Genomic DNA, 16,337 nt, shown 5'->3' with positions numbered 1-16,337 from the left:
TATGAACCGATCTTATTATTAATTGACAGTCTACAAAAATTAGTATATTATGTGCGCCCAATACACTAGTTAATGTAAGTGTGCGATAAACTAGCCGCCGACCCCAAAACAGTGATCATTAAACATGGGAACCATTCGGAAAACTTCAAATCGATTGTTTTCTAGTACCGATTGCTGCCACCTCCAGCGACCCCAAAGTTGTGACATTTTAATTACGTCACAAAATGTTGTTGTGTTGTGTGTGTGAATAGATGATTAATTGGATAATAAATGTAATCACGTTTAAATGCAGTAAACAACATGAAACACGATCGCAAATGTTACTAAATGTTTTGGATATCGCTTTTCTTACACTCACAGAGGTCTATGACAAGAGCGCTAATTTTATTTCATGTTCCTTGCTAGAAATATGTACCGCATATACGAATCCATGTTATTTTATACCATAGCATCTTATCGCTGACAGCCTCGCCCGCCTTCAACTGTCAATACTGAAAGACGAACAAGAAAACATACCCACTCTCACATCCTCATCCCGTAGTCACCATCGTATATAATCCTCTGCCATCTAATGCCAAATTTACTTAGCTCACGGCCGAAATTACAACCACCAATTAAAATTAAGCACGTCTTAAAATAATACTTTAGCTACAAGGTTCATTATCTTTTTTATTTTTTATTTATTTATTTATTTTTTTACTGAACGGGGAAATTTCTCAACGTTGGTTGATATTTCTGGTTTCCGTCGTTGTTTCCCAGGTGCGCATTGTTACAAAACACGGCAGACAACCGTGGGCCGCACGACTACTTCATTCGGCCGCACTTTGATGATAACATTACTAGGGGGCTAGCAAGCAAGACGAATTACTACTGATGTATCTCCGATAGCTCCAAACGCGTCATTCGGTTTTTCGATCCTTAACAGTGAACTAGATGCATACATATTTACTCTGCTGTTTATTTCGGATACTCAACGTAGAAGCGTTTCATCTCGTAAGAAGATTTTTACCATTGTTTTTTCTCCTTTACACACGAGTCATGACATTCATTGTTGGCACAGCGTGAATCAATTCTGGAAACAGTACTTTGCTCTATGTCCGGCACCGACTGATAAAAGTCAACAGACTGAACGTTTTATTCGCGCAGATTTCTTCATCTAGCACCTTACGACAGCGAAGGTGGGTTTTGATCTCCCATTTCCAAGCAAAATTAACATACAAATGAGAAGATAGCGCGGCCGGACATTAAAGCGGTCGTTCTTTTTTTGTGCTCCTCTTTAATGAATGCATAACCCAGAGTCCTTTTAATAAGAAGGGACTGGAGGAAGGACCATCTTATGGACTGCTGTTTCATCTGGTTAAAAGGTGCCTTCTATTATGCCCCAAGGAAAAACAATTATATCTATCCAGAACACTCCCGGTATTAGCAAAAGGTTCTTTGAAACTTATCTCCACCAGCGAGAATAACACAAAATTTTATTAGCAGAAATAAGATAGTGCTGGTCTTTAGAGAGCTAAGGGATAGGAATTCCGAGCACTGGGCAATGGGTTCTGCATTTGCTTGAAAGCGGTTATTAGATAAGGGAATCTGTGGCAACGCGTTTTGACGTTAATATTACAGGAACAAATGTCCGTCCGAATCCCATTTCTCGCTGATGTATTATGATGGCATGACTTTCGGCTTATCGAGAAACACAGCAACACGGTGTCGCCAACTGTAGGTGATTTTGTAATCAAACACTCAGATTTGACGGTAATGAGAAACACAGCAACACGGTGTCGCCAACTGTAGGTGATTTTCTAATCAAACACTCAGATTTGACGGTAATGAGCTTCAAGGTAAGGATCAAGATTATTGATAACGTACATGGCAATACCAAGTAAACTTATACTAAAGCAAAGAAGTACATATCTAAAAGATTTTATTCTATATCTGTTTTCAGATATTATGCAAAAAAATGGTTCAAATGGCTCTGAGCACTATGGGGACTGTGTCCACCTGTACATTTCGTTTATTTTTGCTTGACACGATGGCGTCTACCAAAAAAATGGCCCTGAGCACTATCGAACTTAACATCTGAGGTCATCAGTCTCCTAGAACTTAGAACTACTTAAACCTAACTAACCTAAGGACATCACACACATCCATGCCCGAGGCAGGATTCGAACCTCCGACCGTAGCAGTTTCGCGGTTCCAGACTGAAGTGCCTAGAACCGCTCGGCCACACTGGCCGGCCTATTATGCAAAACTGCTCTGGGAAAATCCCTTTTGAATCGACTGTTACTGTTTCGAGACGAACCCATTCAAGCTTTTCATTTGTCTGTTAAATCACTCGCGTCAGAAATATGACAACGGTGGTGAAAACCTTGATCAAATCGACGGATGGTTTTGTCACCCCAACCAAACATAAACGTCTACATACAATGCAATACAAGCTGCAAAGAAAAAGTACATTCGTGCTTGTTGTCTTCTATTAAAATTGGGAAAAATTGTATTATTTTACTCTTATTCCCTGCTATTCACAGTTATCTTGAACCAAGTTGAAACCTGGTGGTAGTCGTCAAGGGAAGGCAGGATTCGTTTACGATTGGTTGCCTTTTATAATTACACACAATTTATTTTAAACCAGCAATAAATAAGAAATACCACACGTTATTTATGAAGCAATAAACAACAGTGTAAATAATAGTGTTTTCAGTGGGTTTCAATTTAGCAAATCACCATTACACACTGATACAACAGATAATGTTTTAAAAGCAAGCCACTGTGATCTGAGCAGAAGGCCCTACACGCCAGGAATGGCAATAAATTAAGAACTGTTTAAGAACTCGCTCCAATTTACCACTTACAGGTATTGAAATCTTAAGGTAAATCACCACAAACATAGCAGAAGGCATCAGATGCCAGGAATGGCAGTAAATAAGTTATTAAGGCTTGTTGCTCAAATACAAATACCAAATTAGAATTTTAGGGTAAATGACCGCAACCACGGCTGAAGGTCTTACAAGCCAGGAACGTCAATAATATACAAAATTTAAACCTGCTGTAAAACAGCAAATACAGTAGCAAAAGTTAATTAAAAAAGAAGGTCCAGCAACAAACACTTTAGCGAGCGATGAGATAGGCAGCCAAGAGTTGCATTCACTTCACAACATGGTAACTCAGACTAGTGGCAGTCAAACGAATGACTAATGATAATCTTGCTGAAGCTACCTGACGTCCGATAAACCAAATGCAACGATGGAACAATACGGCAAAGCCGGAACCGGCGGTCTGCACTATGTCCCCAGAATACTGTGTTTAGAGCGCTAGAATCGAGAAAGGAATCACTACCACCAGAGTAGAAGAACCACCAACCAGCCTACAATCAAGAAAACTGTCGAAACTGCACGCCTTGCCGGGCAGCAGCGGCAAGGCGAGGAATCGTATACTATTGTTACATACGCTAACCCCCGGGCAGGTAACTGGGGCGTTAGCGGCCACCAGGCAAGAAAAATTACCGCTGGTTGAACTTAACAAATTGTAAGAAGTTGAACGCAGTAAACAGTAATAAGATATCGACGAAACCTCATCATATCCGCCTTCCCTAAGCACTCCACTCGCTGCTCTTCGTCTCGGTGATACTATGAGCAGCAACACGAAGCCAAGTCACTGGAGAATCGCGAGATATCACAATGGTGGAAGTTTCTCTACTTGGATTTAAATGCACTCATCTTCAAACTTGCTGGATCCGATTTACAACGAGGTCATGCACCCTCGTGACCACAGCCATTCCATCCGGCAGTCCCTGCGTGCTGCCAGCGGTCCTGGCGTGTTCCGTACTGTGTGGATCTGGCTCCTCATGACTCCCCAACCGAACTCGCACACTCACACGACCCGCCAAAACAATGACGTCGCCCCAAAGATAGGGCAACCGTTACTACATATCTATAACAACCGCTGCTGCCACTAGCGGACAGGCAACGCTTGCGAAACCGAGTGGCGCCAGTCAACACGAGAAGAAGACAAACAACCGCAACCATGCCAACTAAACGGTACCGTCTGGCCTGCAACAGAGGCTAGAAACCTACAAACAGCACGGCTCACAAATCCCTGCATGTATATCTATACTATTTTACACCGAGCGAGGTGGCGCAGTGGTTAGCACACTGGACTCGCATTCGGGAGGACGACGTTCAATCCCGTCTCCAGCCATCCTGATTTAGGTTTTCCGCGATTTCCCTTAATCGTTTCAGGCAAATGCCGGGATGGTTCCTTTGAAAGGGCACGGCCGATTTCCTTCCCCATCCTTCCCTAACCCGAGCTTGCACTCCGTCTCTAATGACCTCGTTGTCGACGGGACGATAAAAAAACACTAACCTATACTATTTTCTAAATTTGTTATTACAATAGGAAGGTATTGCGTAGTATCGAATCCTGAGCAGGATACGCCAAATGCGAGACTTCCCCATTCCTCCCACCTTTCAGGCCTTTCACCTGGATGATCTGACAGGTATATTTACAGCGAGTTCACTTCTCAGGACTCACTGTTGATTAATAAAGTTATACAACGGAATTTAATAAACACGCTGTCGGTTATTGGCTCTAATCACTGTGCCCTGAGTCAATTCATATAGTACAAGGATGATCACATTAACGACTTCTACTAGTTATTGTCAAGGTTTGGAGAAGGACAGAGATAGCGTTTCGGTTATCACGATTCACTGTCATGGTAAGTCGCATGATAAGGTTGACAGCAAACGATGACCAATATCTTAGTGGGCCAGAGCGACCATTAGAGAGATCACCGCCTCCATCGAAATTAACAAAATTTTTCCCTACCCATCCACATCGTGCTTGTGCTGCAATATAATCATATCATATATACAGTATTTTTATGGTAGGCTTGGAACTTTATTCCTGTGAGTCCATTCGTCTCAGCATCTAGAAGTCTAAATTCTGATCCCAAAAACGTCGAACACGGCTGCTGTCTCGAAATCCAGAACACGAAACTCCACACTCGAAAGACAAAACCAGAATGTCTAAGAAGTGCACTCTTCTGTGCCTGGTGACAGTTTTTCGTGCGCCTAAAATATCGTAGCTAATCGTGTGGTTTCTCGCCAACATTAGCCCATACACAACTTTCTAATGTCTTTCATCGCCCCCCCCCCTCCTCCCATCGGTTCTGTAAGAAGGACTCTACCAATCAACATCTGTATCGCCCTCCTCTGTCCAGAAAGTCGAGCTCAGTACCAGAAACACAGGTCGCCATCCAATGAGAGAGCGTGCTTTTCCTGCCAGAGCGACTTTGTCAGAATAGGAAAACGCCAAGGAAAAAAAGTTATACTCCCTCAACGTCGGCTTGGCGAGCCACCAGCCTTGCAATGCAGTCATAGTCAAGGGCCGTTTCCGGTGAGTTTTCTGTAGATGTTACCTGCAGCTAGAGTTTACGCTTTTGTATGTGGTGGATAGTGTTTCAATGAAATCTCTCATACCACTGGTCAGACTTTCATATCCACCTGAGGGCTTACTACGCAGTCCGCAGTTTGGATTTGTGAGAACAGTGGGGGGGGGGGGGGGGGGGGGGGTTGCCTTTTTGGCACTGCAACTGTAGCCAGCGATATTATCCTAGGTCCTGTCGGTTTACAGCCCTATGCCATCCTAGCAACTATCCGTTCTCGTACAGAGACAGTTCTCTCACTTTCTCTCTGCCACAAATTTACTTTCCAGATTACGAAAGGACACCACCATCTGTGCCCCAAGGCCACGAAACCTGTGGCTATCCCTTGATCCCTAGCTCTCGCCTGCTCCAGACGGCACAGCCTCCGCCTTTACTTGTGATGTACCCTGCATGAAAGCCCATAGACAAGAAAAAGTGCGGAAAATTTGCACTACTTCTGCCATCGCTGTCATGTGTGTCCTTACAATTCTAAGTGCAGATGCTCATTATACATATCAGTAGCATACTTCTATGTTCCATCTCCACTTACATGAATGAGATGTGCTTAGCCAGAAAGGCTAGCCGTCTCACATGACTCGCAATCCAAATTTTGCATGAGAGGTAACATATTGAAAAACTGCTAACATGGCATCTCACAGTAAAATTTTGAAAAATAAAGAAACTATTTGTTCTGTGTAATTAGAACGAAATATTTTTAATTGCTCATCGAGGTACAAGGTAGAAGGTTCCTCCTGTTCAGGAATGTACACAACGATTGGTCATCTACATCTACATGATTACTCTGCAATTCACACTCAAGTGCTTGGCAGAGGGTTCATCGAACCACAATCATACTATCTCCGTACCATTCCACTCCCGAACAGCGCGCGGGAAAAGCGAACACCTAAACCTTTCTGTTCGGCTCTGATTTCTCATATTTTATTTTGATGATCATTCCTACCGATGTAGGTTGGGCTCAACAAAATATTTTCGCATTCGGAAGAGGAAGTTGGTGACTGGAATTTCGTAAATAGATCTCGCCCCGACGAGAAACGTCTTTGCTTTAATGACTTCCATCCCAACTCGCGTATCATATCTGCCACACTCTCTCCCCTATTACGTGATAATACAAAACGAGCTGCCCTTTTTTGCACCCTTTCGATGTCCTCCGTCAATCCCACCTGGTAAGGATCCCACACCGCGCAACAATGTTCTAACAGAGAACGAACGAGTGTAGTGTATGCTGTCTCTTTAGTGGACTTGTTGCATCTTCTAAGTGTCCTGCCAATGAAACGCAACCTTTGGCTCGCCGTCCCCACAATATTATCTATGTGGTCTTTCCAACTGAAGTTGTTCGTAATTTTTACACCCAGGTACTTAGTTGAATTGACAGCCTTGATAATTGTACTATTTATCGAGTAATCGAATTCCAACGGATTTCTTTTGGAACTCATGTGGATCACCTCACACTTTTCGTTATTTAGCATCAACTGCCACCTGCCACACCATACAGCAATCTTTTCTAAATCGCTTTGCAACTGATACTGGTCTTCGGATGACCTTACTAGACGGTAAATTACAGCATCATCTGCGAACAACCTAAGAGAACTGCTCAGATTGTCACCAGGTCATTTATATAGATCAGAAACAGCAGAGGTCCCAGGTCGCTTCCATGGGGAACACCTGATATCGCTTCAGTTTTACTCGATGATTTGCCGTCTATTACTACGAACTGCGAACTTCCTGGCAGGAAATCACGAATCCAGTCGCACAACTGAGACGATACCCCATAGGCTCGCAGCTTTATTAGAAGTCGCTATGAGAAACGATGTCAAAAGCCTTCCGGAATTCTAGAAATACGGAATCAACTTGGGATCCCCTGTCGATAGCGGCCATTACTTCGTGCGAATTAAGAGCTAGCTGCGTTGCACGAGAACGATGTTTTCTGAGACCATGCTGATTACGTATCAATAGATGGTTCCCTTCGAGGTGATTCATAATGTTTGAATACAGTATATGCTCCAAAACGCTACTGCAAACCGACGTCAATGATATAGGTCTGTAGTTCGATGGATTACTCCTACTACCCTTCTTAAACACTGGTGCGACCTGCGCAATTTTCCAGTCTGTAGGTACAGATCTATCGGTGAGGGAGCGGTTGTATATGATTGCTAAGTAGGGAGCTATTGTATCAGCGTAATCTGAAAGGAACCTAATAGGTATAAAATCTGGACCTGAAGAGTTGCCCGTATCAAGCGATTTGAGTTGCTTTGCAACCCCTAAGGTATCTACTTCTAAGAAACTCATGCTAGCAGCTGTTCGTGTTTCAAATTCTGGAATATTCAATTCGTCTTCCCGGGTAAAGGAATTTCGGAAAACTGCGTTCAATAACTCCGCTTTAGCGGCACAGTCGTCGGCAACAGTACCATCGGCACTGGGCAGCGAAGGTATTGACTGCGTCTTGCCGCTTGTGTACTTCACATACGACCAGAATTTTTTCGGATTTTCTACCAAATCTCGAGACAATGTTTCGTTGTGGAACCTATTAAAGGCATCTCGCATTGAAGTCCGTGCCAAATTTCGCGCGTCTGTAAATTTTAGCCAATCTTCGGGATTTGGCGTTCTTCTGAACTTCGCATGCTGTTTCTGTTGTCTCTGCAACAGCGTTCGGACGTGTTTTGTGTACCATGGGGGATCAGTTCCATCTCTTACCAATTTATGAGGTATGAATCTCTCAATTGCTGTTGCTGCTATATCTTTGAATTTGAGCCACATCTCGTCTACATTTGCATAGTCAGTTCGGAAGGAATGGAGATTGTCTCTTAGGAAGGCTTCTAGTGACACTTTATCTGCTTTTTTAAATAAAATTACTTCGCGTTTGTTTCTGGTGGATTTGGAAGAAACGGTATTGAGCCTAGCTACAACGACCTGTGATCACTAATCCCTGTATCAGTCATGATGCTCTCTATTGGCTCTGGTTTGTTTGTGACTAAGAGGTCAAGTGTGTTTTCGCAACCATTTAGAATTCACGTGGGTTCGTGGACTAACTGCTCGAAATAATTTTCGTAGAAAGCATTTAGGACACTCTCGGAAGATGTTTTCTGCCTACCGCCGGTTTTGAACAAGTATTTTTGACAACATATCGAGGGAAGGTTGAAGTCCCCACCAACTATAACCGTATGAGTGGGGTATTTATTTGTTACGAGACTCAAATTTTCTCTGAACTGTTCGGCAACTATATCATCGGAGTCTGGGGGTCGGTAGAAGGAGCCAATTATTAACTTAGTTCGCCTGTTAAGTATAACCTCCACCCATAGCAATTCGCACAGAGTATCTACTTCGACTTCACTACAAGATAAACCACTACTGACAGGCACAAACACTCCACCACCAATTCCACCTAATCTATCTTTCCTGAACACCGTCTGAGACTTCGTAAAAATTTCTGCAGAGCTTAATTCTGGCTTTAGCCAGCTTTCTGCACCTATAACGTTTTCAGCTTCTGTGAACATTGTAAGTCTGTAATCATTTAATAATTGTCAAACTATATTATAGAGAGAGAGATTACTCTTTCATTTACATAGACAACCCTTTCCCGAGCAGGAAGTATTAACCTCTCTAATTTTGTGTGACTATAGCAGCGTGCAAAGATCGCACCAATAAAAATCATTGTTGGCTGCCAGAGTCTGGAGGAACGATATTGATCGTCGGATGCCAGTATGGTGGGTCTATAGAGGCAAGATCTCGAGGTACTGTACACTTGAACTGCGTTGCTGGAGGATTTATTTTGCTGAACAGATCCATGTAATAATCCTCCACCGTATTTTGTTTCCTTCACTCTCCTTTGCTGTGGCATCCATGACTAATTAAAAGAAAGTTTTCTCTTTTCACTGCCACTTACAGAAAACGTTCTAGCAACCTACTTCACAGCTTCTATCACATATTCGTGAACAAATATAAATTTCAACCGTTTCTTTATCATATCAATGAGGCCTGAATCATCATCACATTCCACACACGTATGCCCAGGTTGAAGGAGCTCATGGTCTGCAGCGCAAAGATGTTGATCTTGCTTCAAGGTGAGCATCCACTAATTTAAAATATGACGAATTTAAATTAGCATTAAATATTACTGTAATTAGTCTTAAAAGACTATGCATTTAGCTATTATTGTACTTTCAAAAAGGTTCATACCAGAAGCTTTGTTAAAGATAGCAGTAATTCTCCTTTTGTCCACCATTTCACTCCCTCTATTTGTATTCTAAATACAGTCCAGGCACTGGCTTACAGCCTACAGTTTATCATAAGAGCGTGCAACACCACGAAGGAAATTATTTATACTTATTTTACTCTAAGGGATCCACATTTTAGCTTACCAAGTGTGCAGTTTTATCTTTTTCTTGTGAAATATCACTTGTACCACTTGTAATCTCAACCCCCCAATTGTAACCCGCTCTTGTACGGGATAATGATCCTATTAAATCTTTTGCTGCTACTTGTCTTAGTCTACTAGGTACAATATGAACATCAACAGTAGTTTTGCCTTTTCACATGGCCTGCCAATGCATAACACCTTTCAAACTCTTCTTTCCATATCTTTGAAATAACAAGTCACCTTTAATTTCATATAACATTTCAGCAGACCGTAATACGTATTACTTGTGTTTACTTACATGACTATGCCACAGTAATTTATTTATTATTTCTTTTGATATGCACAATAATTGTCGAGCCTCACACAAGTTCCGACACCATAATAGTATTCCTGGCCTCAATAGGTAAAACTTTAGTTTAGCTGTCTTCTTCTGTCTCCCATCTTCCCTTTTAATTTTCTTCAGCATTGGGCCACAGTCCTATTCCTTCACAATGACCCTTAGAGATGCCACAATAAAATTTTCAAATGCTACTCGCTGCATATAATACGAACTATAGACCACCTGCCTCATATATTTCAAACTGTTCTGATTTTCTTCTAATTCTTCATTCTTAGTTTCTGTTATTTCTGTTGGAGTGCGATATAGCGTATTGGCTACGATTTTCATCATGCCAGGCACGTTTGTAATGGTGGATTTGAATTCTTGTAGTTATAGTACCCATTTTGCTAACCTTTCACACATTATCCTTTCCGCAGTCAAAAGTTGCAACGCTTTGTGGTCTGAGAACATGCGTGTATTTTTTCCATACATAACATACCCCGAATTTCTTGAATCCCCACACAATACCGAGGGCCTCTATTTCCATCACCGAATAATTCTTTTCTCCCTTTTTAAACACTGTAATGCTGCCTTCGTCCGACTGGTATGGATTTCTTGAAATTGTTTTAGAATCAGAGCTAAAATTATCACGAAGGAAGGTTGCACCAAATCGTTGACAGATAAAACATAATAATGCCATGAAAAGCAAGCTTTGGATTACTGAGCTGAAGTAATATTCTCCTGCTTTTTTCTGTATCTTGAATTGATGAAATAATTGTTAGTTTTATGAAACTGAATCATCAGGCACAAAAGTCGTTGCTGCAGAATGAGAAAGTTTGGCCACAGAAAACCTAGTTTTATATTAGAGTTCAATGCAGAGAATGATGATAGGATGTTGTTAACATGATAAACTGCAGGCTTGAATAACGTACATTGAAATGTGGAAACTACGCCATGCTTATGGTGCACGATTGTTGTGACACCAAACTAATCACTTGCAATGATTAATTAATAGTCTGAAAAAGCAAAAGAATTTTTGGATTAGTAGAGTCTGGTGCTAATTACACTATTATTAAATCAAATGGAATGCATTTCTTAAGTATTTGTTTACATTACACTAAAAATTATGATAACAATATGTACAGAAACTTCCCCTTTGGGAGCTATGACAGGCAGAAGAACGAGAGTGAGATTTTTGCCTTTCAAAACAGCTCAAGAACGAAAATTCCACAGATATCTGGATAAGCACAAGAGAAAAACTGGCCTCAGTACATTTAAGTCTTTGACGTTAAGCTCTAATCTTATCATGCCCGCTCGAATAGTGGGGACAATGTTTCTCAGAGATTTTGGAAGTTCCATTCGACCATGTTTCATGCGGCAGTTTATCGTTGAAATGCTATCGCTGTTGTGGTCTTCAGTCCGAAGACTGGTTTCATGCTACTCTCCATGTTACATTATCCTTTGCAAACCTCTTCGTCTCTGAAGAACTGCTGTAGCCTACATTCTTCTGAAGCTGTTTACTCCCTCTATGGTTGTTACCCCCCACGCTTTCCTCCAATACTAAATTAACGATACCTTGATGCCTCAGAATGTGTGTGATCAACCGATCCCTTCTTTTAGTTACGTTGTACAACAAATTTCTTTTCTCCTTAATTCTACAGAGAACTTCCTCAATAGTTACATGATCTACCCATCTAATCTTTAACATTATTGAATAGTACCACATTTCAAAAGCTTCTATTCTCTTCTTGTCTGAACCATTAATTATCCATGTTTCACTTCGAAACATGGCTACACTCCAAACAAATACCTTAAAAAATTCTTCACATTTGAATCCATATTTGATGTTACAAATTTTCCTTCTTCAGAAACGCTATTCTTGCCATTGTCAGTCTACACTTTATATTTTCTCTACTTTGGCAGTCATCAGTTCCTTTGCTACCCAAATAGCTAGTCACATTTACTACTTTCTGCATCTCGTTTCCTAATCTTATTTCCTCAGCATCACCTAATTTAATTAATACTAATTGCACAGCTATGAAGTTGCTCAGCTAAACAAGTTTTTGGTCACAGGTAAACAATAACGTTTTGCAAATGTTTCAGATATGCCATTTGATCATAACAGACTAAGATTTTTCAATGAAGTATTAGATATCATGACTTAGCGTTAACATCTGGAATTTAAGTAAATATTTCCTCTCCCTTTCCACCCCTCCCCTCCCCCTATTTGAGCTTAGTGAACAGGAAACCCAGGAAAGCTGTTACGTTAGCACTTACTGAGTTAGAGACATTATGAAGCATTGATCAGTGACAATGGCACTAGTGAGATTTCGGCTACTAATTCTGTTAAATGAGGTTCCGTTGTGCTCTGCAAAATTATCATTTAGTATGGATTCTGCAGTCTCAGTTTATTCAGCCCCAATTTATCAGAAAAATTTCAGTTGATGTTATTGACAAATATATATATATATATATATATATATATATATATATATATATATATATATATATATATATATATGATAAGCTCTTATTTAATGACCTTTTCATTACTTTTTTCACAGGAAACATCGTATAACAATGTACAATATATGGGATAGGTGCAGTCAAAAGGCTGTGACAGTTCGTATTTCATTACAGTAAGTGTTAGGAGTCAGGAGATGCTAGCTGGTAGTGATGGCTGAATGGTTTCTTGCAGTTAGTGACAAAGTACAAAGACTGAAAGAACGGTGTGGGTGATGTAGTCAATGATCTTGGGGATCCATCTTTGTAGTCACTATCTGGACAGAGGTTGATGGCTGAACAGCATGAAGATCACAACAGTACATCCTTCCGTGGCAACCCATAGATTTCTTTGCTGTTAGTCAATAAAACACAGGTAAAATGTTTATAGAACAAATTGGATACACTGTTGTGTAGGAATAGTGTCAATACTCCATTAATGAAATACATTTACAATTATGAAAATAGTTTTGTTTTATGACTGTGGTGTGAATTCAGAAAACCATAGCGTTCTCACTGGATCTACATTTATGTAGGCCAAGACAGCATCATACACTCCTGGAAATGGAGAAAAGAACACATTGACACCGGTGTGTCAGACCCACCATACTTGGTCCGGACACTGCGAGAGGGCTGTACAAGCAATGATCACATGCACGGCACAGCGGACACACCAGGAACCGCGGTGTTGGCCGTCGAATGACGCTAGCTGCGCAGCATTTGTGCACCGCCGCCATCAGTGTCAGCCAGTTTGCCGTGGCATACGGAGCTCCATCGCAGTCTTTAACACTGGTAGCATGCCGCGACAGCGTGGACGTGAACCGTATGTGCAGTTGACGGACTTTGAGCGAGGGCGTATAGTGGGCATGCGGGAGGCCGGGTGGACGTACCGCCGAATTGCTCAATACGTGGGGCGTGAGGTCTCCACAGTACATCGATGTTGTCGCCAGTGGTCGGCGGAAGGTGCACGTGCCCGTCGACCTGGGACCGGACCGCAGCGACGCACGGATGCACGCCAAGTCGGTAGGATCCTACGCAGTGCCGTAGGGGACCGCACCGCCACTTCCCAGCAAATTAGGGACACTGTTGCTCCTGGGGTATCGGCGAGGACCATTCGCAACCGTCTCCATGAAGCTGGGCTACGGTCCCGCACACCGTTAGGCCGTCTTCCGCACACGCCCCAACATCGTGCAGCCCGCCTCCAGTGATGTCGCGACAGGCGTGAATGGATGGACGAATGGAGACGTGTCGTCTTCAGCGATGAGAGTCGCTTCTGCCTTGGTGCCAATGATGGTCGTATGCGTGTTTGGCGCCGTGCAGGTGAGCGCCACAATCAGGACTGCATACGACCGAGGCACACAGGGCCAACACCCGGCATCATGGTGTGGGGAGCGATCTCCTACACTGGCCGTACACCACTGGTGATCGTCGAGGGGACACTGAATAGTGCACGGTACATCCAAACCGTCGTCGAACCCATCGTTCTACCATTCCTAGACCGGCAAGGGAACTTGCTGTTCCAACAGGACAATGCACGTCCGCATGTATCCCGCGCCACCCAACGTGCTCTAGAAGGTGTAAGTCAACTACCCTGGCCAGCAAGATCTCCGGATCTGTCCCCCATTGAGCATGTTTGGGACTGGATGAAGCGTCGTCTCACGCGGTCTGCACGTCCAGCACGAACGCTGGTCCAACTGAGGCGCCAGGTGGAAATGGCATGGCAAGCCGTTCCACAGGACTACATCCAGCATCTCTACGATCGTCTCCATGGGAGAATAGCAGCCTGCATTGCTGCGATAGGTGGATATACACTGTACTAGTGCCGACATTGTGCATGCTCTGTTGCCTGTGTCTATGTGCCTGTGGTTCTGTCAGTGTGATCATGTGATGTATCTGACCCCAGGAATGTGTCAATAAAGTTTCCCCTTCCTAGGACAATGAATTCACGGTGTTCCTATCTCAATTTCCAGGAGTGTATATTCATAGGACAAAATCAACCTTTTCTTAAGAATTTTAAACGAAAGTCACAAATGAAAATTAGCTAAGATATGAAAAAAATGTTCCCAAATCTGAGCTAAAAAATATTCGCTTGGACCTCATGAGGTGCCTAGACTAGCTTAATTATTCAAAGCTCACTTGTGTGGCTAGAGCTAGTATTTACACAGCTTTTATTACAATTGCTACTGAATCAAGTTTACATCCTTACCATACAGCACCATGATATGTTATGCATTTACAAACAGTTGGTAGTGAAGGCAAACCTTTCTTGTGGCAACCTTTCATTTGATTTATACTACAAATAGTGGAAAAATACACATAGAAAATTACTTACTTAACATTTCAATATAATACACTATTGACACAGTGAAGAGTTATGTCATATATATATATATATATATATATATATATATATATATATATATATATATATATATATATGTGTGTGTGTGTGTGTGTGTGTGTGTGTGTGTGTATAAAAGACTTCCTTTTCCTTTACAGAACGCTACTATACTCAAATCAAGTGTTTTTATTTATCATAGTGTACTGCACATGCAATGGACATACTAACACTAAAATTTCTTTAGGCCTTGTATTTCTAATAACTACTACTTACACATATATTTCAACCAGTGATTGAGTAACACAGGCAGGGTAGGGCTTGGCAATTTGTTTATTTTACATTCACAACTAGTGTAGGAAAGTTTGGTGAACTTAAGTACTAATACTTCGAAAGTTTTGCCCTTGTAATAAGTGTCTAACGGTAAGCAGCAATAGTAATCACATCGCTTTGTTTCAATCCATATGGATATCATACCTTCAAGCTGATATTTCTTAAGATCTTGGTGGGTATACAATTCCTTAGTTTTGTTGGTTTTAGGATAAGCTGCCAAGTAGGATCCTGTGGGTGGAATCCTGAACATTTTATAAGAACCTGTGTAAAGCAGCTGCCACTTATAATTCCTTTTGCACAGAAATGAAGGTCTCAGGAGTTTTCAGTAGAATGTTTTCTCCTTCCTGATATCTTTGCATTTTCCGTAATTTCTTTTGTGATCGACACTCACTTGGTCAATTGCATGAAGTATGCATTCTAATAGTGTACTAATTGGAATGAACTTCCATTTGGCATTGGAATATAATAAGTGTATTTTTCTCAAATACATGCACATACTTAAATAGGAATATTTTCAATTCTGCCTGCTGCAACGAGTCAATGGCTTTACAGTCTACAATCTTATGCTTTGAAACTTCCTGGCAGATTAAAACTGCGTGCCCGACCGAGACTCGAACTCGGGACCTTTGCCTTTCGCGGGCAAGTGCTCTACCAACTGAGCTACCGAAGCACGACTCACGCCCGGCACTCACAGCTTTACTTCTGCCAGTACCTCGTCTCCTACCTTCCAAACTTTACAGAAGCTCTCCTGCGAGCTTCTGTAAAGTTTGGAAGGTGGGAGACGAGGTACTGGCAGAAGTAAAGCTGTGAGTGCCGGGCGTGAGTCGTGCTTCGGTAGCTCAGTTGGTAGAGCACTTGCCCGCGAAAGGCAAAGGTCCCGAGTTCGAGTCTCGGTCGGGCACGCAGTTTTAATCTGCCAGGAAGTTTCATATCAGCGCACACTCCGCTGCAGAGTGAAAATCTCATTCTGGAAACATCCCCCAGGCTGTGGCTAAGCCATGTCTCCGCAATATCCTTTCTTTCAGGGGTGCTAGTTCTGCAAGGTTCGCAG

At 42.1% G+C, this 16,337-nt stretch overlaps 2 non-coding genes across 2 annotated transcripts; one reads left to right on the top strand and one right to left on the bottom strand.

Annotated features, from left to right (window-relative positions):
- Positions 1-15,879: 15,879 nt before the first annotated feature.
- On the bottom strand, positions 15,880-15,956 carry Trnas-cga (transfer RNA serine (anticodon CGA)). Its single transcript has one exon. It is a non-coding gene; the product is annotated as a tRNA-Ser (tRNA).
- A 158-nt stretch (positions 15,957-16,114) lies between these two features.
- On the top strand, positions 16,115-16,191 carry Trnas-cga (transfer RNA serine (anticodon CGA)). The gene has a single exon. It is a non-coding gene; the product is annotated as a tRNA-Ser (tRNA).
- Positions 16,192-16,337: the final 146 nt, after the last annotated feature.

Source organism: Schistocerca serialis, chromosome 8, assembly GCF_023864345.2.
Source record: "Schistocerca serialis cubense isolate TAMUIC-IGC-003099 chromosome 8, iqSchSeri2.2, whole genome shotgun sequence".
In the NCBI taxonomy this organism is placed as follows: domain Eukaryota; kingdom Metazoa; phylum Arthropoda; class Insecta; order Orthoptera; family Acrididae; genus Schistocerca; species Schistocerca serialis.
This window is presented reverse-complemented; position numbering and strand designations above follow the sequence as displayed.